Source organism: Psammomys obesus, unplaced genomic scaffold (assembly GCF_907164565.1).
Source record: "Psammomys obesus unplaced genomic scaffold, mPsaObe1.curated_primary_1811, whole genome shotgun sequence".
Classification (NCBI taxonomy): domain Eukaryota; kingdom Metazoa; phylum Chordata; class Mammalia; order Rodentia; family Muridae; genus Psammomys; species Psammomys obesus.
The window spans coordinates 4,497,568-4,519,561 of record NW_026592776.1 but is presented as its reverse complement, the minus strand read 5'-3'; the positions used below and the strand labels follow the sequence as shown (position 1 = coordinate 4,519,561).

The window sequence follows — 21,994 nt, the reverse complement described above, 5'->3', positions numbered from 1 at the left end:
ACAATTTTCTTAAAATGTCATCCACAAGTACCTGCATCAGACAGCTGGAATGTTTCTTTACCACCTCGCCCCTGGAGAGGAGTTTGAGAGGATGACAATCTAAGAATCTGCAGAAGTGATCCTTATGGATATCAACTCTAAAATGTCAGGAAAAATCACTGTGTAATCAGTTTTCTGCTTCTATAACAGAAGAGTTGAAGCTGAATAACTTCTAAAGAACAAAAATGTATTTTTCTCGGAGTTCTAAAGTCTGGAAAGTATAAAATCAATGCATAGTATCTGATAAAGCCCTTCCTATTATGTCCCTACACAGTGAGAAGTAGAAGGATGAAAAAGAACTGTACCACTTCCCCAAGACTGGTTTCTTGTTGTTGCTGCTACTCATATGTTTGTTTTGCTTTGTATAGACCAGCATCAATCCATTCACGAAGGAAAATCTTAACATAACTGAAACACTTACCAAAGACCTTATATGTCATCATTGTTGTATTGGAGATAAAGTTTCTAACACGTACAAACTATAGCACTAGTCTAAAAAACATTCTAGAACAATTAAGAACATCTAAGCAGGCGGGGCAACATGGCAGCGCCGGGAGGACTCTCATTCTGAGGAGCAGCACAGCAGGATTGGCAGTGACCAGCAATCAGAACTCGCAGCCATAAAACACAAGTGATTGTGTTTCTCAGGTGAGAGGATACCCCACGGTGGGGGATTCGATCAGCTTTAACTCACCCGGCTAAACCGCGGAAGAGATCCCCGTTCCACCAAGCGCTTGGTCGCCAGCCCAGAGCTACCCGCCAGCGCGATCTGGTCATGGTCCCAGACTGAACTGTGGGCCCACAGCACCATAGCCTGGATTTCCCAGTCGAGAGATAACCCCACGGAGCAGGAAACAATTGGGACCGACCCCAGGTTACCCAGACATCCCCTGGAAAAGACTCGGGTTCCGCGGGTGCCCCAGGAGCCAGCCCAGACCCAGAGCCGGGAGGGACAAAGGCGCCTGCCTGCACAGAGCCCTGCCTGCGCGCGTGATTCGCCGCCTCAGATAGAACTGTGGGCACCAGGGCAACAGGGCACCAGACTGCGTGTCTCTGGCAGGAGGAAAGCCCCAGCGGAGGGGGTCAGCAGCTCTAACGCTTAGGACACCCAGCACCAAAACACTTCCTGGACTCACGCAGACTCTAGTGCAGGCAGAAGCGCTATGCTCTGCCGCCATTGTTGCGTTCCCCTGGGGCACTGGGACACACAGCTGCATCCTCGGACCTGCAGGAGGCGAAGAGCCATTACAGCAGCCCTCAGATACTGTGCCAGGGATCGGCCAGTTGTCCCTGGCTGGACTGCCAAAACTGTAGGAATCCCTGATCCTTCAGGGGGGCTGCACCCACAGCGTCTGGACCAGAGTGGTGCCTACAGCCGCCATCCCAGACAGAGACACACAGCTTCTGGTCCAGAGTGAGGCACCCAGCCTCCAGACCAGAACAGTGCCCCCAGGCGCCAACTCAACCTAGGTGCACATTCTCCAGGTCCAGAGCAGAGCAATCAGCCTTTGGCCCAGAGACTTGCTGAGTGCACCTCCCACTTTCTCAGACAGAACTGTGCGCCCCAGGATAACAGACTGAGTTTCCCTGTTGGGAGAAAACCCCATAGCTAGGGAATCAGCAGTTTCTTCAAGAGGACTGTACATGGAAATTTAGTGAGCAGCAGCACACTAAATTTATAACAAGAAACCCAGCAGTGGGGCAGCTGTCTTGAGAAATTTTATGGGTAAGAGGAGATCCCCCCCTGCCTAACATAGACCACAGCTACTACTCAGGGCTATAAACCTGAGGTGAGCAGTGGCATCTCCGGAGAAACACTGGCCATACAGTAACCATAACCAAAAAGCAGAGAAGGACTCCTTTAGGAAAAATCATCTTCCAGCAAAGGGGATACTCCCTACCTCAGGACTCCAGGAAGCACAGAAACTAACAGCCAAAACCTAAATCAGCCCAATGGGTAGAGGTCAGCATAAAGGCTCAACCAACAAAAGACAGAGCAATATGGCATCTCCAGAACCCAGCCATCAGGGGCGAACAGCCCTGAACAATGCAGCATAATAGAAAATCAAGAAGATGACCTTACATCTATGTTGATGAAGAGAATAATAGAGGAAACAGATAAAATACGTAAAGAATTAGAGGAAGATAAAACCAAACAGATCATGGCTATCCGTAAAGAAATGGAGAAAGATAAAGACAAGCAAATTAGGGCCATCCGTGAAGAAATACGGGAAGATGAAGCCAAACAGCTTGTGGATTTCAGCGAAGAAATAATTAAATCACTGAAAGAAATCAAAGAGACAGAGTTGAAGGAACTAAAAGAAAAAGAGGAAAATACAAGCAGACAGGTGAAGGAAGTAAACAAAACAACTCAAGACCTGAAGATAGAACTAGAAAAATTAAAGAAAACACAAATGGAGGAAATAATGGAGAGGAAGAATTTAGGGAAGAAAACAGGAACTACAGAGGTAAGCATAACCAACAGAATACAAGAAATGGAAGAAAGAATCTCAGGTGTAGAAGATACAATGGAAGAAATCGATGTATCTGTCAAAGAAAATGTTAAATCCAAAAAATTCCTGACACAGACCGTCCAAGAAATCCAAGACAATATGAAAAGACAAAACCTAAGAATAATAGGAATAGAGGAAAAAGAAGAATCCCTTCTCCAAGGCCCAGAAAATATTTTCAACAAAATCATTGAAGAAAATTTCCCCAAGTTAAAGGAGAAGCCAATAAGGATACATGAGGCCTACAGAACACCCAACAAATTTGACCAGAAAAGAAAATCCTCCCGCCACATAATAATCAAAACAGGAAGTATACAGAACAAAGAAAAAATACTAAAAGCGGCAAGGGAAAAAGGCCAAGTAATATATAATGGCAAACCCATTAGAATCACACCTGACTTTTCAACAGAAACTATGAAAGCCAGAAGGGCCTGGACAGATATCATGCAGACCCTAAGAGAACACAGATGTCAACCCAGGCTACTATACCCTGCAAAACTCTCAGTCCTCATAGACGGAGAAAACAAGATATTCAATGACAAAAACAAATTTCAACAATACCTACACACAAATCCAGCATTACAGAAGACACTGGAAGGGAAAATACAACCTAAGAAAATTAGCTTCTGTCAAGAAAACACAGGAAATAATTAAACTTACTACAGCAAAACAAAAGCAACCAAGCACACAACCTTATGAACACAGCCAACATCAATATCAAAGGATCTAACAGCCACTGGTCATTAATCTCTCTCAACATCAATGGACTCAACTCTCCAGTAAAAAGACACAGATTAACAGAATGGATACGTAAACAAAACCCAGCAATCTGTTGCATACAAGAAACACACCTAAGACACAAAGATAGACATTACCTGAGGGTAAAAGGTTGGAAGATGACTTTCCAAGCAAATGGACCCAAGAAACAAGCAGGAGTAGCCATTCTAATATCTGATAAAATAGACTTTCAACCAAAATTAATAAAAAGAGATGAGAAAGGACACTTCATACTCATCAAGGGAAAATTCCACCAGGAAGACATCACAATCCTGAACATCTATGCCCCAAATACAAGAGCACCCACATTTGTAAAAGAAACATTGATAAAATTTAAACCACATATAGATCCCCACACATTAATAGTGGGAGACTTCAACACCCCACTCTCAACAAAGGACAGGTCAACAAAACAGAAATTAAACAAAGAAACAATATCTCTGACAGAGGTCATGAATCAAATGGACCTCACAGACATCTACAGAACTTTACACCCAAACACAAAAGAATTTACCTTCTTCTCAGCACCTCATGGAACCTTCTCCAAAATAGACCATATAGTTGGTCACAAAGCAAGCCTCAACAGATACAAGAAGACTGAAATAATCCCTTGTATCCTGTCTGATCACCATGGAATAAAGCTGGACTTCAACAACAACAGAAATAGCAAAAAGCCTACACACTCATGGAAACTGAACAACTTGTTACTAAATGACAGCTGGGTCAGGGAAGAAATAAAGAAAGAAATTAAAGCCTTTCTAGAACTCAATGAAAATGAAGACACAACATACCCTAACTTGTGGGACACAATGAAAGCAGTGCTAAGAGGAAAGTTCATAGCACTAAGTGCCTTCAAGAAGAAATTCGAGACAGCTCATTCAAGCAACTTAATGGCCCACTTAAAAACCCTAGAAAAAGAAGAAGCAGACACACCAAAAAGGAGTAGACAGCTGGAAATAATCAAACTCAGGGCTGAAATCAATCAATTAGAAACAAATAAAACAATTCAAAGAATCAATGAAACCAAGAGCTGGTTCTTTGAGAAAATCAACAAGATAGACAAACCCTTAGCCAAGCTAACTAAAAGGCAGAAAGACACCACCCAAATCAACAAAATCAGAAATGAAAGGGGGGACATAACTACAGACACTGAGGAAATCCAAACAATCATTAGGACTTACTTCAAAAGTCTATATGCCACAAAATTTGAAAATCTAAATGAAATGGACAATTTTCTTGATCGATTTGACTCACCAAAGCTGAATCAGGACCAGGTAAATCAAATAAATAGTCCTATATCCCCCAAAGAAATAGAAGCAGTCATCAAAAGTCTCCCATCCAAAAAAAGCCCAGGACCAGATGGCTTCAGCGCAGAATTCTACCAGACCTTCAAAGAAGAGCTAACTCCAATTCTCTTCAAACTATTCCACAAAATAGAAACAGAAGGAACATTACCAAATTCATTCTATGAAGCCACAATCACCTTGGTACCTAAACCTCACAAAGACTCAACAAAGAAAGAGAATTTCAGGCCAATCTCCCTTATGAACATTGATGCAAAAATACTTAACAAAATACTTGCAAACCGGATCCAAGAACACATCAAAGATATTATCCACTATGACCAAGTAGGCTTCATCCCAGGTATGCAGGCGTGGTTCAATATACGGAAATCCATCAATGTGATCCACCATATTAACAAACTGAAAGAAAAAAACCACATGATAATCTCCCTAGATGCTGAAAAAGCATTTGACAAAATCCAACATCCATTCATGTTTAAAGTACTGGAGAGATCAGGGATACAAGGCACATATCTAAACATAGTAAAGGCGATATACAGCAAGCCTATAGCCAACATCAAACTGAACGGAGAGAAACTTAAAGCAATCCCTCTGAAATCAGGGAAAAGACAAGGCTGCCCACTGTCTCCATATCTCTTCAACATAGTGCTGGAAGTCCTTGCTAGAGCAATAAGACAGTCGAAGGAGATCAAGGGGATACAGATGGGAAAAGAAGAAGTCAAATTATCACTATTTGCAGATGATATGATAGTATATATGAGTGACCCCAAAAACTCTACCAGGGAACTCCTACAGCTGATAAACACCTTCAGCAAAGTGGCCGGATATAAAATTAACTCAAAAAAATCAGTAGCACTCCTGTATACAAAAGACAAAAGGGCTGAGAAAGAAATTAGAGAAACAACACCATTCACAATAGCCACAAATGACATAAAGTACCTTGGTGTAAACCTAACCAAGGAAGTCAAAGACTTGTATGAAAAAAATTTCAAGTCTCTGAAGAAAGAATTAGAGGAAGATATGAGAAGATGGAAAGATCTCCCATGCTCATGGCTTGGCAGGATTAACATAGTAAAAATGGCCATCTTACCAAAAGCAATCTACAGATTTAATGCAATTCCCATCAAATTGCCAACACAATTCTTTACAGACCTGGAAAGAAAAATTCTCAACTTCGTATGGAATAACAAGAAACCGAGAATTGCTAAAACAATCCTCTACAATAAAAGATCTTCTGGAGGTATCTCCATCCCTGATCTCAAGCTGTACTATAGAGCAACAGTTATAAAAACTGCATGGTACTGGCATAGAAACAGAATGGTGGATCAATGGAATCGAACAGAAGACCCAGAAATAAACCCACACACTTACGGACACCTGATTTTTGACAAAGATGCCAAAACCATACAATGGAAAAAAGATAGCATCTTCAACAAATGGTGCTGGTCCAACTGGATGTCTACATGTAGAAAAATGAAAATAGATCCATATTTATCACCCTGCACAAAACTGAAGTCCAAGTGGATCAAAGACCTCAACATAAAACCAGACACATTAAATCGGCTAGAAAAAAAAGTGGGGAATACCCTAGAACTCATTGGTACAGGAGAAAACTTCCTGAACAGAACACCAACAGCACAGGCTCTAAGAGCAACAATCAATAAATGGGACCTCATGAAATTGAAAAGCTTCTGTAAAGCAAAGGACACCGTCATCAAAACAAAGCGACTGCCTACAGATTGGGAAAGAATCATCACCAACCCTCTATCTGACAGAGGACTCATATCCAATATATATAAAGAACTAAACAAGCTGAAAAGCAACAAACCAAGTAATCCACTTAAAAAATGGGAAACAGAGGTAAAGAGAGAATTCTCTGTAGAGGAATATCGAATGGCAGAGAAGCACTTAAAGAAATGCTCAACCTCATTAGCCATTAGGGAAATGCAAATCAAAACAACCCTGAGATTTCACCTTACACCCATCAGAATGGCCAAGATGAAAATCTCAAGGGACAACACATGCTGGAGAGGTTGTGGAGAAAGGGGAACCCTTCTCCACTGCTGGTGGGAATGTAAACTGGTACAACCACTCTGGAAATCAATCTGGCGCTTTCTCAGACAACTAGGAATAGCGCTTCCTCAAGATCCAGCCATACCACTCCTAGGCATATACCCAAAAGAGGTGCAAGTACACAACAAGGACATTTGTTCAACCATGTTTGTAGCAGCTTTATTTGTAATAGCCAGAAGCTGGAAACAACCCAGATGCCCCTCAACTGAAGAATGGATGCAGAAACTGTGGTACATCTATACAATGGAGTATTACTCAGCAATGAAAAATAAGGAAATCATGAAATTTTCAGGTAAATGGTGGGACCTGGAAAGGATCATCCTGAGTGAGTTGACCCAGAAGCAAAAAGACACTCACGGTATATACTCACTCATATAAACATACAATATAGAATAAACCCACTAAAAGCTGTACATCTAAACAAACTAAGCAAAGAGAGGACCCTAACTAAAATGTTCAATCCCCATCCTGAAAGGCAAAGAGGATGTACATCAGAAGAAAACGAAAATAGGAAACAACCTCGGAACCCGCTACAGAGGGCCTCTGAAAGCCAGAAGAAAACAGGAAACAACCTTGAAACCTGCCACAGAGGGCCTCTGAAAGCTTCTGCAGTATAGACTGTCAAAGCAGATGCTGAGCCTGATGGCCAACTGATGGGCAGAGTGAATGGAATTTTATGTAAGAAGTGGGAAATAGTAAGAGCTGGAGGGAACAGGAACTCCACAAGCAGAGCAACAGAACAAGATAATTTGAACACAGGGAACTTCCCAGAGACTCATACTCCAACCAAGGACTATTTGTGGAGATGACCTGGAACCCCTGCACAGGTGTAGCCCATGGCAGTTCAGTGTCCAAGTGGGTTCCATAGTAATGGGAAGAGGGACTGCCTCTGACATAATCTGATTGGCCTGCTCATTGATCACTTCCCCCTGAGGGGGGAGCAGCCTTACCAGGCCACAGTAGAGGACAATGCAGCCACTTTTGATGAGAACTGATAGACTAAGATCAGAAAGAAGGAGAGGAGGACCTCCCCTATCAGTGGACTTGGGGAGTGGCATGCATGCAGAAAGGGGAGGGAGGGTGGGATCGGCAGGGGAGGAGGGAGGGGCTCATGGGGGGATACAAAATGAATAAAGTGTAATTAATTAAAAAAAATAAAAGATTTAAAAAAAATGAAAAAATAAGAAAAAGGAAAAAAAAAGAACATCTAAGCAGTCATGAATAATAAGCTACCTCTAGGATTCATGTGGAAAATATTTATTTTGTTGTCTGGATGACAGTTGGCAGAAGTGAAATGGACTCATTAAGCTAAATTTTTGCAAGAGGAGGAACTATTTCTTGTTCATTTTTGTGCTCCATCCACTATGGTACCTGATATGATTATGTTTGCTTTGGGTGTACATGACAAATAATCAATGAAAAGTTTTACTGTGAATAAAACTAAATATTTTATAAACCAGTGCATCTTCATAAATTTTTATTAATTTATTCTCTCATATAGTACATCCCAACCACAGTTTCCCCTCCTTCCCTCCACCACCCACCCCCTCCTTCTCCATCCACTCCTCCTCTCTTTCCCTTCAGAAAAGTGTAGGCCTCCCAGGGACTGGGATTTCAACCAAACCTGGCATATCAAGTAGCAGTAAGATTTAGTCACCTCCCCTCATATTTGGGCAAGATGAGGCAGCCCAGTAGGAAGACAAAGGTCCCAAAAGCAGACAAAAGACTCATAGACAGCCCCCTGCTTCCAATGTTATGAATCCCACAAAAACATCAAGCTACACAACTATAACATATATACAGAAGGCCTAGGTAGACCCATGCATGCTCCCTGATTGTCTATTTAGTCTCAGAGAACTCCTATGAGCACAGGTTACTTGATTCTGTGGGTTTTCTTGTTTTGTTTGACCCCTCTGACTCCTACAATCCCCCCCCCCTTCAGAAGAATTCCCATACTTTGCCTAATGTTTAGCTATGGGTCTCTGCATCTGTTTCCATCAGTTGCTGGATGACGCCTCTGTGATGGTAATTGGGTTAGGTACCGATTTATGAGTACAGCAGAATATCATTAGGCATCATTTCGTTGATGTTTTGTTGCCAGTTGTGTTGGCTTTTGTTTGGTAGTGTCAGTGGTAGGCTCCCTCTCATAGCATTGCTCTCAAGCTGGACCAGTCATTGTTTAGCCGCTCCAATCATTTCAGTGCCACCTTTATCCCAGGACATCATGCCGGTAGAACAAATTGTATGTCAAAGGTTTTGTGGCTAAATTGGTGTCCCAAACCCTTGACTAGAAGTCTTGCCTGGTTATAGAGGATGGCCTTTCCGGGCTCTGTATACTCCACTACTAGTAGTCTTAGCAAGGGTCACCCTAATAGATTCCTGAGAGTTTCCATTGCACTAGGTTTCTACATTGCTCCTGAATCGTCCACCCCCTCAACCCAATTCCAGTTGTCTCTCCCAGTACTCTGCATTTTCATACATCTTGAAATATCCAATGAATTGGGGGGGGGGGCAAGACAAGTGTCAGAAATGTAACTTTTTAGGTCTGTGTCATACTTGCATTTCAAGATAAATAACCTCTCATTTTATACGAAAATGTTTTCATCATTACATGCTAAAAGTGTAAGTCAGCTTTCCAAATTAACATGCATTATGATTATTTAAAAAAAATGAAAGTTTATTTAATGAGACCCCTAGAAAGATGATAGGATTTCAAAAAGGTTGGGAGCTGGAGAGATAGTCATTAGTTAAGAGCTGTTCTTGCAGAGGACCTGGGTTCAGTTCCCAGCATCCACATGACAGCTTGTCTGTAACTTCAGTTCCAGGAGATCCAACACTCTCTTCTGACCTCTACAGGTGCAAGTCACACACATAGAGCACAAACATGCATGCAGGCAAAGTACTCATTTGCATCACATAAAATAGTTTTCAAAAGAGTTTTTTTTTAAATCATCATTGAACACTAAACAGAGTTGGCTAGGAGGAAAGGTACCTAATCTTCAAGCAGTAGTATTCCAGTACTATTCTGTCTTCTAAAACAAAACTAGTGCTGAAAAGTATTTTGAAATTTATGAGAAAACTGAAGATAAAAATACAGAGATAAGAATAATGATTTTTGACATATACTAAAAAAGAGTGTTTGTTCCATCAGTCCTAGCAGTTCATTATAAAAATATAATAACATTAATGTTGTGTGAACAATAAGTAAAGGCCTTTAAGCTTTCAGTTAGCTCCCAGTTATTCTTTTGTTATTTGTATGGAAAGATATCGCAATTGGTATTTTTAAACTAGAGCCTGAACCCATCTGTGTGAATTTGTGGTGCCTTTTCTCAGAACCTTTGACTATCTCTTCCAGATGTAGAAAGAAATGAGATAAGCTAAGGGTTCTGGCTCATTTATTCTCATTAAATAAGATTTTACCGCAGTTTGAACACTAAATGGGTCAATTTTGCTTCAACAGCTCAAGTCAGGACCCATCTAGTCAAGGTAATACAGTGAGAAAATACTCTGCTTTGGCCCTTTACATGCTCTCTAGTTCTTGATCCATAATCTTTCTTTCTGGTCCACAGAAGAACTGGGTGTTTTGTGAATGGTGGATTTTGCATCATTTTCTCTCCCTCAGTCAACAGTATCCTGTTTTTCAATATCATAGCATATCTCTTGGGGGGGGTATTTTAGTTATTTCTGTTATATCCCATCAGATAATGCAGAAAACTAGAGCATAAGGGCCAAAAAAAAAAAAAAAAAAAAAAAAAAAGCAGTAGGTAAAGTGCTTCTGCTCAAGCATGAGGGCTTGAGTTTGGTTTTCCAGGCCCCGTAGACAAATTGGCTATAGCCTTCCTATACCTGTAACTCCAGTGTTTGGGGAAAGGAATAAAATGATGAGCTCCAGGGTCAGTGAGACCTGATCAAAAATAAGATGAGGAACAATTAAGAAAGACACCTGATCTCAACCTCTGAACTCCAAGTGTCCGCACACACACACACACACACACACACACACACACACACACACGGAGAGACACACACATACCACACAGAGATAAGATGGAAATGTGCATTTAAACACCACAAAGAAACCCACTACTTTGTATGCTACCCTAAAGAGTTAGTAAAAGAGAAAACAAGAAATGTCAAAAGAGATATTGCTTTTTTTAATTTAAATTTATTTTTTATTATTAACTCACTTTACATTCCTTTGGTAGACCCCTCCCTCAGCCCCCCCTGGTCCCACCCTCCTTCCTTCTTCCCCCCATCCCCTGCCCCTATTCCTCAGAAATGGGGAGCCTTCCTTCTCTACTTTCTGATTCCTGCCTATTAAGTCTCATTAGGACTGCCTGCATCTACTTCCTCTGTGGCCTAGCAAGGAACCCCCACCAGGGGGAAGTGATCAAAGAGCAGGCATCAGAGTCCATGTCAGAAATAGCCCCTGCTCCCCTTACTAAGGAACCCACATGGAGACTGAGCCGCCTATGGGCTACATCTGAATATGTGGTCTAGGTCCTCTCTATGCACAATACTCGGTTGGTGCAATCAGTCTCTGCAGGACCCTCTGAGCTCAGAATTGTTGGCTCTGTTGGTCTTCTTATGGAGCTCCTGTCTTCTCCAGGTCCCTCTATTCCCCTATTCTTTCCTATGACTCCCTGCTCTCTGTCCAAAGTTTGGCTGTGAGTCTTAGCTGTTGAGATCTTTCTTCTTAAATCTTACTTAGGCATGTCTCTATATGAAAGTGGGCACTTGGAGGCCAGAAGAGGGTGTTGGAGACCCTGGAGCTAGGGTTACAGGTAATTAGGAGCCACTTAATATGAATGTTGGGAACCAAACTTCAGTCCTTTGCAAGAGCAGGAAGTGTTCTGACTATGCTCTTTATCTCCCAAATAAGAGCTATTAACATATACATTGATACTTACACCCCATTTCACAACAGTGAAGGACATATTTTAATAATAGGGCTTAAGGGGTTGTAGAGACAGCTCACTGATTAAGAGAACTGGCAGCTCTGGTTTAATTACCAGCACCCACATCAACCACTTCCTTACCACCTCTAACCCCAGATCCAGGGAATCTGATGCCTTCTCTGGCCTTCTGTGAATCCTGACATGTTTTCCCCATGTATATCAGAAAAGTATCTCAAACTCAGCATATACAAAGTGGAAACACTGGCTTTCTGCCTTAATTCTTCCTCTCTTCCAGTCATCCCCACCCAGGTTAACAGTCACACCATCTACCCAGGTGGTCAAACACAAAGATCCAATCCATGTTCAACTTTTGTCAGTGGTAATATCCCTAAATGTGTCTCAAGCTCAGCTACTATATTGTGCCATTAATCACATGGACTGTTGAAGCAGTTTCCTCCTTTCTCTGTCTGCCTTCCAACATCATGTTCTCAGAGAGCAAGTGAGTTCTATTCAAATCTACATGAACTCAACCACTTCCTTAGATCATTTCCCAATAACTCCGTTGTGCATTTAAAAAAGAAGTCTGAATTTTTTTACTAACAGTCTCCTTGATCGTACTTTTAGGTCTATCTCCATAAACATTCTTCCTATAAACAAATAACAACCACTTTATCCTCGTTTTGCCCATCTGTTTCTCTTTAAAGATATCTCATTGCCTATTCTCTCTTCCCAGAATGCATTTTTCAAACTCTTTAGTGTTAACATTACCACCAAGTTTCGCTGCCTTTCACTTATTACAGAGGCTGCTGCCAAATGTTGTGATCTTGAAACACTACCGTATTTTCTATGTAACTATCAAAAGTTGGAGTTGTTATTTGCTCCCTGGCTCCTCTGTAAAAAGTGTGAGTTCCTGAAATATACTGCCTAAAATAAGGACCACCTCATGAGTCAAATTGTCACATAAAGATGTTTCAAGAAATAATGCATTCATAGTGAATGTCTTTTGTATATCTCACTGTATCTAATATTCCTGTCATAACTTTTTTGCACAAGCTTGGAATTCGGTGAAGATTATTTTCAATAAACAAATGATAAAATGGTTAGGAAAATAAAAACTGAGAAGAAAAGCCTGCTTTAGTCTTCATGTATCCTATTCAAGAAAAATCTAGTCTCCTATAATTGAACTAGAGGTCTCTTCCCCTGGCCCTTCTCCCACCCTTCCAACCTTAGGACAAGAGACAACAGAACAATAAGGAGAAAGAAGAAAGCAGAGAAACTGATGCTAATGTTCTTCTTTAGGGATAAGCCAGTTTACAAGACTGCAGAACCAGCTGGCCTCTCCTCATTCCTCTGCATCTTAAGAGGTCGCTCTGAGATCCCTGTCAGAAGAAATCTAAAACTTTCCTTAATAGAAAGCTGAAGGCCCTCTATAATTAGCACATCTTTTTGAGAAAATTGAAAAATCACCTCACCCTTTTAATATCTACTTCCTTATAACAACACTTCCAAGGAATCCAACAAAGCCATTTATTTTACAAAGAAAATGTGTCACGAAATTATTTTTTACTTTTATTAAAAAATCTTAAGGAGAGATAGAAAGCTTATCCAGTTCATCTCTAATTAAATGAGAATCACAGGCTCCTAAAAGATTGTTTATCACAAGGTCTTCTATTCAAGATCTTGAAGATCAAGATCTTGCTATAACCATCTTCCAGAGAAAAAGGGTGTCAGTTTGTTGATAGTATTCACAGATTCATTTTATTGTGATTGCCTTTGAATAATTCAAAACTGTATCTGCATCTCGAAACAGAGATTTAAAATAGTGACACAGTGTAATTTGGCTGTTTTTTTTTAAATCAGGAGGAAGAATAGTTAATAAATAAATGCACAGTTAGTTGATCATTTTAAGGTCCTGTTACAAAATAGCAAAAAAAAATTTCTCATACAAATTTATCATAATTTTTTAGAATGAACTTAATTACTTTCCTACAAGAATTTGCAGTACAAAAGATGTGATTTCAGTATGAATTCCTCCATGTTAAAATGTGCTAATTTCTGGTTGTTAGGTATTAACTAACTCAATTCCTAGTGGGTACATGAAGGGAAATCAATAGATATATACTAATGACTTTGAGCACACACCATATGCAAGGCAATATGGTAATTGCTAGGAATACAAGGATAACTAGGAGAAGGGGCAATCACATTCAGTAAGTGAAAGGACAGAGCTTAAAAATAAAACCCAAGTTCAAATCTTGCTTCTATCACTAATAACTAAATGCTCTTCTCAAGTTATTGTCTCTCTCTAAGTTTCCTATAGCCTCACCTACAAAACTAAAAGTATTCTGCCCAACAGTTGGGCATAAGTCTCAGCATCTGCTTTGATAGTCTGCAGGGCAGAGTCTTTCAGAGGCCCTCTGTGTCAGGCTCCTGACTTGTTTCCTGTTTTCTTCTTCTTCTGCTGTCCATCCTCTTTGCCTTTCAGGATGGGGATTGAGCATTATAACCAGAGTCCCCCTCTTGATTATGGCCAACTGTTGGGCAGAGTGCATGGAATCTTATGAAAGAAGTGGGAAATAGGATCTGGAAAGAACAGGAGCTCCACAAGGAGAGCAACAGAACCAAAAACTCTGAACACAGGGGTCTTCCCAGAGACTCATACTCCAACCAAGTACCATGCATGGAGATAACCTAGAACCCCTGCACAGATGTAGTCCATGGCAATTCAGTGTCCAAGTGTGTCCCATAGTAATGGGAACAGGGACTGCCTCTGACGTGAACTGATTGGCCTGCTCATTGATCACCTCCCCCTGAGAGGGGAGCAGCCTTACCAGGCCACAGAGGAAGACAATGCAGCCACTCCTGATGAGATCTGATAGACTAGGATCAGAAAGAAGGAGAGGAAGACCTCCCCTATCAGTGGACTTGGGGAGGGGCATGGGGCATGCATGGAGAAGGGGGAGGGAAGGTGGGATTGGGAGGGGAGGACGGAGGCGTTTATGGGGGGATACAACATGAATAAACTGTAATTAATAAAAATTTAAAAATATGTATTAAATATGAAAAAAAAACTAAAAGCATTACTTGCTTCATGGGTGATCTTAGCAAATAATTGAGGTCACCACATACCAGAATTAACATGCCTGGCAAATTATAAGTGCCCCTCAAATCCTTCTTGTTGCCATTGTTATAATTAGCATCATGCAGGCTTTGTCTTCAAAAACCTGGAATCTAATGGGTTAGGCATAAACATGCACACAATTATTAAATAACTGGGCAGAGAGCATGTGACTTATATTTGTCCAAGATGAGTCAACCCAAGTTCCAATCTTATAAACTGTTTGGTATACTAAATGAGTTTTGTAATATTCTAACATGTTGATTTTATCTACACATTGAAATCAATTTGTCATCTTAGATTAATTTTAACCATATTAATTTTAAACATTCTGAGTGTTGAATTTAATCGGTTCAGCCTATTAATCTTCTATTTCCCTAAAAAAATTAAATATATACATGTATGTATGCATATATAATGTTCCTATACTGGCAATCTACTATCTCTTATTGAAAGACTCTGAAGAGGTAGGAAAATGGCTCACTTGTTGCACAAGGTTGAGGACCTGAAGTCTTGCCCAGAACCCACATAAATAAAGCTGGCTATGCACTTGTAATCGAAGTACTGGAGAAGGAGGAACAGGAGGATCCCCAGGAGTCTCTGGCCAGGCAGTCTAGCCAAATGGGAGGCTCTCTAAATAGTGAGAGACCCTATCTTTAAAAACTAAGGAAGAGAATGATGGAAGAAGAGATAGAGAAAAATACCTGACATCAACCTCTGACCTCCACAGATGCACTCACACATGAGCACACACTGCAAATGTATATAAAAACTTTCAGAAAAAATAGGAAAAGATATAGCATATTATTCATACATTTAAAATATTGCTATTAGGGTTTGAGGTATGACTCAGTTGACATAGTGTTTCTCTAATCTGCAAGAAGCCTTCAGTCCAATCCCGAGTGAGGCATAAACCAGGCGTAGTGGTGTCAGCTGTAATTCCAGGAGGTAGAATGGGAAAGAAATAGAAGTTCAAAGTCATCCTTAGTCACCCGAACCCAGTTCAAAGCCAAACTGGATATGTGAGACTGTGCATATGCGCATGACAGAGAAAGAGAGAAGGGGAGAGACTGGGGTGGAGAAATGAGCAGGATAAATGTGCTTATCTCTGATCAGTTGCATTCTGTCTCTGGAGCCCATACGGCAGGAGAAAAGTGACTCCTGCAAACTGTCCTCTGATTTCCAAATACACATATGTGCCCTCCCCCTGAAAAATAAATATATGAAATAAAATTTAAATGTATGTTATTTAAATGTATCTTCAAATGAGGTTCTTCCTATCCATGAAGGTCCTGCCAGACCTCTAATGCACAAAAAAAAAAAAAAAAAAAACATGTGAAGCAACTACTATTGCTAAACTGCAAAGAGCCAGACTTTAAAAGAAACATTGGGAAGCTCATAAGATATCCCAAGTCATAGTCATGGGCACGCTCTTTCTCTCAAGATTTGTCTCTAGCCAAGTACTTTTTTTGTCCAGTAGCAAAATTATCTAAAAATTTTATTTCAGCAAACATCGTAAAAATATTTTTATTGGTTGATCACCATGAAGGCTCATAACTAAAAAGCAAGATAGAGTTGTTTTAACCAAGAAGTATTGCAGCTCATGAGTTAGCTAACTATGGAACCACTCCGTTTATTTCAAAATGTAGAGTCCATTTTCAGATTTATCAGCTTTAGAACTGAGCTGCATCTTTCAATCAATGGTAATTTATAACTGCTATGAGCCAGGTGATGTCGTGAGAGCCAGGTGATGTCGTGATGTAGTTGCTAATGCCTGAGTTATTTATTGCCATATAACAAATTACCCCATAACTTGGTACCTGAAGACAACAGTATTTATTATCTAGAAGATTTTGCAAATCGCTGGCTTGGGCATCGCTTAGCTGGATCTTTTGGCTACAGAATTCTTACAGGCTGTAAGAATAGTCGAGGTGTTTGCTAGGAGTGTGATGATCTTTGACATTTAACTGGAGCTAGACTTGTTTCTAAACTTGTTCAAGCTGTTGTTGGATGGACTCAATTCTCATGACCTGTCAGACTAAGTTCTTGTTTCTTTGTAATCTGGTGGCCAGAGACTTCCCTTCCTTTTTTTTCCTGGTGCTTTCTTTAGCCAGATAGTGGTCCATGTTTTCAATCCCAGAGGCTAAAAGATCTCTATGAGTTTAAGGCCAACCTGGTCTACATAGTGAGTTCTAAGTCAGCCAGAGCTAAGTAGCGATAATATCTAAAACATAAAATCCTAGTGGTCTTATTACTGGAAGAAAATGTGTGTTACAGATGTGCACAGGACTAAAGAGTGATAGCCAAAAGGAAGTCAGAGTCTGCTGCAAACTAATCTCAAAAGTATCACCTCATCATATTTACTCAATTCTATCCATTAGCAGCATGTCATTAGGTCCAGCCCATGCTCTAGATGAGAAGTAACACAGGGATATCAAAAGCTAAAGACCTTTGAAAGAGATTTTGGAAGGTGTCCACCATGCTTGGCTGTGACTATGGAACTTAATTTATTTCTAGGGGCATAACTGGGTCACAGCACCCCTTTAATATCTCAGTAAACAAACCATTCCAAAACAACTTGAGAAAATAAAATGAAGCTAGGAGTCTGAATATGTTTTTTTTTTTAGAAGGGGTGGGGTGGCATCTCTGAATAGCAGGATTTGAATTTCAGGGTCCTGGAAGAAAATCCCAGACACATTAGTGGAGAACGCTTAAGAGCAATGTTTCAGCTCTGACTCTGGTAATAAGATAAAACAGTGATGGGAAAGATGGGCAATGATTGTTCCAATGGTAAATGACATAGACAAGCTAGCCCATAGAGGAAAGAAGTAATAAGAAGACCTCAAACAATTTAGGTGGGGTGTTTTGAATAGGTATGGACCCCACAGACTCACATGTTTGAATGCTTGGCTCATAGGGAGTGGCACTATTAGGAGGTGTGGCCTTGTTGGAGTGGGTGTGGCCTACTGTGTGTCACTGTGAAGGTGGCTTTGAGGTTTCCTGTGCTCAATCTCCACCCAGTGTGGAACACAGTCTCCTCCTTGCTGCCTACAGATCAAGATGTAGCATTCATTTCCTTCAGCACCATGTCCATCTGTATGTTGCCATACTCCCCACCATGATGATAATGGACTAAATCTCTGAACTGTAAAACAGCTCCAATTAAATGTTAACCTTTATAAGAGTTGCCATAGTCATGGCATCTCTTCATAACAATGAGAAACCTAAGATAATAGGCTATGGATATTTTTCATTCTATGAATATATAACAAAAACATTTCTAAGAGAAGGGAAAATAGCTGTATTAATTACATTAAAATGAGAGATAGGGGATATAGCTCACTTGGTAGAACACTTGCCTAGCATACATGAAGCCCTGAGGTCTATCCCTAGCACCACATAAAAAGGACATGATAACACTTAACTGCAATCCCAGCATTTCAGTGGCAGAGACAGGAGGATCAGGAGTTCAAGGTCAGCCTCAGCTATACAATAACTTTTAGCCCAACTGAGAGATACATAAGACCCTATCTTAAACTTTTTAAATTAAATTTTATCAAAGTTATCTTGTCATTTTAATTGGCAACATTTTTTTATTTACAAACCCTATGTGAAGTAATTCTTTATCATTAAAGACATTTTCAACTCAATATAATGATTTTAAAAAAACAGACATAAACGGTCTCTACTTATGGGATTTTCAACAATGCCTGAGGCTCAGCTATCTAGTAATCTTAGTTAGGGTTGCCATTGCTGTGAAAAGACATCATGATTATGGCAACTCTCATAAAGGAAAACATTTCATTGGGGCTGGCTTACAGTGTCAGAGGTTTAGTCCATCATTAGGGTGGAGAGCACAGCAGCACACAGGAAGATATGGTGCTGGAGAAGGGAACTGAGCAAGAAAATCTCTAGAGTGAGCCACTAGGCCTGGCTTGAGTTCTGAAACCTCAAATCCCACCTTCAATGATATACCTCCTCCAACAATGCCACATTTCCTCATCCTTTCAGATAATGCCACTCCCTATGAGCCTATGGGGTCATTCTGATTCAAACCACCACACTATTCAAGACTTGACATCTGTAAATGAGAAAGACCTCACTTAAAATCCAATAAAGTGGCTTTACAGACGTTGCTGTCCTCTGTCGCCTTTTGCTGCAGCCATGGTCAACCCCACCATATTCTTCGTTGTTGAGGCCCATGGCCAGCCCTTGGACAGCATCTCCTTCAAACTGTTTGCAGACAAAGTTCCAAAGACAGCAGAAAACTTTCATGCTCTGAGCAAGCACTGGAAAAAAAGTATTTGGATGTAAGGGTTCCTTTTTCCACAGAATTATTCCAGGATTCATGTACCAGGATGGTGACCTCACATGCAGTAATGACACTGGCAGCAGGTTTATCTATGAGGAGAAATCTGAGGATGAGAACTTCATCCTGAAGCATACAGGTCCTGGCATCTTGTCCATGACAAATGCTGGACCAAACACAAACAGTTCCCAGTTTTTTATCTGCACTGCCAAGACTGAAGGCATGTGGTCTTCAGGAAGGTGAAAGAAGGCATGAATATCGTGGAAGCCATGGAGCTTAATGGGTCCAGGAATGGCAAGACCAGCAAGAAGATCACAATTTCCGACTATGGACAACTCTAATTCTTTTGACTTGTGAACACATTACCCACCAGACCATTCCTTGTGTAGCTCAGGAGAGTACCCCCTTCCCATTTGCTTGAAGTACTCTCTGTTCTGTGCTCTCATTGAAGTTCTTTGGGTTCCATATTTTTCTCATTCCCCTCCAAATCTAGTTAGATTGCAGAGGTCAGTTTATGATTATGAATAAAAAGTAAATAAGAAAAAAAATCCAATAAAGCTCTTTTTCATTGTGCCTTCTAGGCAAGATGTAGTTGAATGTCTCCTTCCAAGCCACTAGCTGTCAGAAACTCATTGAAGTGGACAATGAAGGCAAGCTGTGCATTCTCTATGAGAAGTACATGGCCACAGAAGCAGCTGCTGATGCTCTGGGTGAAGAGTTAGGTTATGTGGTTGGAATATGTGGTGGGAATGACAGAATTTTTCCATGAAGCAAGACATCTTGACTCATGGCAGAGTATACCTGCTGTTGAGTAAGGAGGATTCTTGTTATAGATCAAGAACTGGAGAGCAGAAGCATAAGCCTGTTCCAGAATTGTGGATGCCAATCTGAGTGTTCTCAACTTGGTTAGTGTCAAAAAGAAAGAAAAGGATATTCCTAGACTGACAGATACTCTTGTGCCTCAGCAATTTGGGACCAAAACAAGTAGCAGAATTTGCAAGTTTTTCAGTCTCTCTAAAGGAGAGGATGTCCACCAATATGTTGTCAGAAAACACTTAAACAATGAAGGTAAAGAGCCCAGGACCAATGCACCTAAGATTCAACATCTTGTCACTCCATATGACCAGCAACACAAAAGCAGGACACAACACAATAAGTAAAATGAGGAGGATGCTGCAAAATATGATAAACTTTAGGCCAAGAGAATGAAGGAAGTGAAAGGAAAGTGCCAGGACAGACTATCAAGAGATGTAGACTGTGGGGGCTGGAGAGATGGCTCAGTGGTTAAGAGCACTGTCCACTCTTCCGAAGGACCCGGGTTCAATTCCCAGCAACCACATGGCAACTCACAACTATCTCCATTTCCAAGGGATCTGGCACCTTCACACTGATGCACATAAAATAAATAAATCATTAAAAAAGGGAGAGATGTAGACCGTCCTCCTCACTGAGAGCCTCTACTTCTGAGTCTGAATCCAGTCAAAAATAAGTCTTTAAGAGTAACAAACTAATGATCAGACCTTGAAAAATTCCAATAAAGATTAATAACTAGAGCTTCTGCTCATTAGGAGCGAAGTTATGGTCATACATAGTCTTGTAGACTGAGCAGCAGAAAAGCTTACAGAGCTGTAAGAATGATTTTTAAAAATCCTGTCAAGCTTATTTGAAGTACAATATGAAGTAAAATAATCCTGACCATGGTTATGAACAGACTCACAGCTCATGCACAAAGTTCATGAATGGATAACCTCATAAAATATTTCATGAAAATTAGTCAAGTAGTATCTTATATAACTGGTCATGGTTTTAAATTGATTAAAGGTGCTTTGATATTAATTCAGTATATACTGTATTTAAGAATTTTTACACCACCTTAACTTTTTATTGTAGTCTGTTTAATCAAAAGAAATAAAAATTACCACTGTTATCCAGAGAAAAGTATATGGAACTTTGACCACAAAAATACAAGCTATCATCCACAGGTTTCCTGAGTCACAAACCTAAGCAGGTCCAAGGATGATTCATTTTCTACATCCACATACCCTTAGGAAATGCATTTATCTCTGTGTTACTGGGTAAAAACCTATCCCTTGCTATTACTCTTCCTATTTAAAATTTTATACCCCTAGATAAAACTTGTCATGGTTTTTAAAAGAACTCCATTTTTATTCCAACTTGCTGAAAGGAAATCCATTTTGTTTCCGAGAATAATGAATAGGATCATGAAAGGGTTTACTTTTTTCTCTCTTGATTCCTTAAAGCCATACTTTTTTCCTTTTAACTAAAAGCAAGCCATATTTCATTTTAATAGAATTACTCCGAAAGTATTGGTTTAATTTTTTCAATTTTATTATTCAATTAAGAACTCAGAACACCCAAATTAGTGGAGATGATAAGACCATTAGTGCTCCTCTACACTGAATGTGATTTATGTGCTTTACCATCAAAGATTAAATTAGTCGCAACTCAGCTACACAGTCAATATGATGAAAGGAGAACATATTAGTAAGTCTGCTCTTCTCAAGAAGTTTTCTGTTTACAAAAGTCTTCACGTATCTCTGATAAGATGGGTTACAAGCCCATCTTGGTCTGAGTACAGCTCCCCTTTGGAGGCCCAAGGGCAAGAGAAGGAGCCAATCACAGTATGTTGCAGAATTCAGAGGGGTCTGTCCATAATGATAGAAGGCAAATTGAAGAGCATCTTTCTGCATCTTTGTTTATTTGCTTAAATATCTCCAATATCCACTTTAAAAGGAACATAGAAATAAGGAGCTGTTACCAATTGCAAATTTTTTAATTAATTTATTTTTGTTAATTACACTTTATTCAAATTGTATCCCAGTTGTAGCCCCCTCCCTCAGCCCCTCCCAACCCCACCCTCCCTCCCTCTTCTCTTCCCATGCCCCTCCCCAAGTCCACAGATAGGGGAGGTCCTCCTCCCCTTACCTCTGATCCCAGCCTATCAG

General features: G+C 40.4%; 1 pseudogene; it reads left to right on the top strand.

Annotated features, from left to right (window-relative positions):
* The first annotated feature begins 19,614 nt into the window (after positions 1–19,614).
* Positions 19,615–20,517, top strand: LOC129683166 (40S ribosomal protein S6-like; annotated as a pseudogene).
* The last annotated feature ends 1,477 nt before the right edge of the window (positions 20,518–21,994 follow it).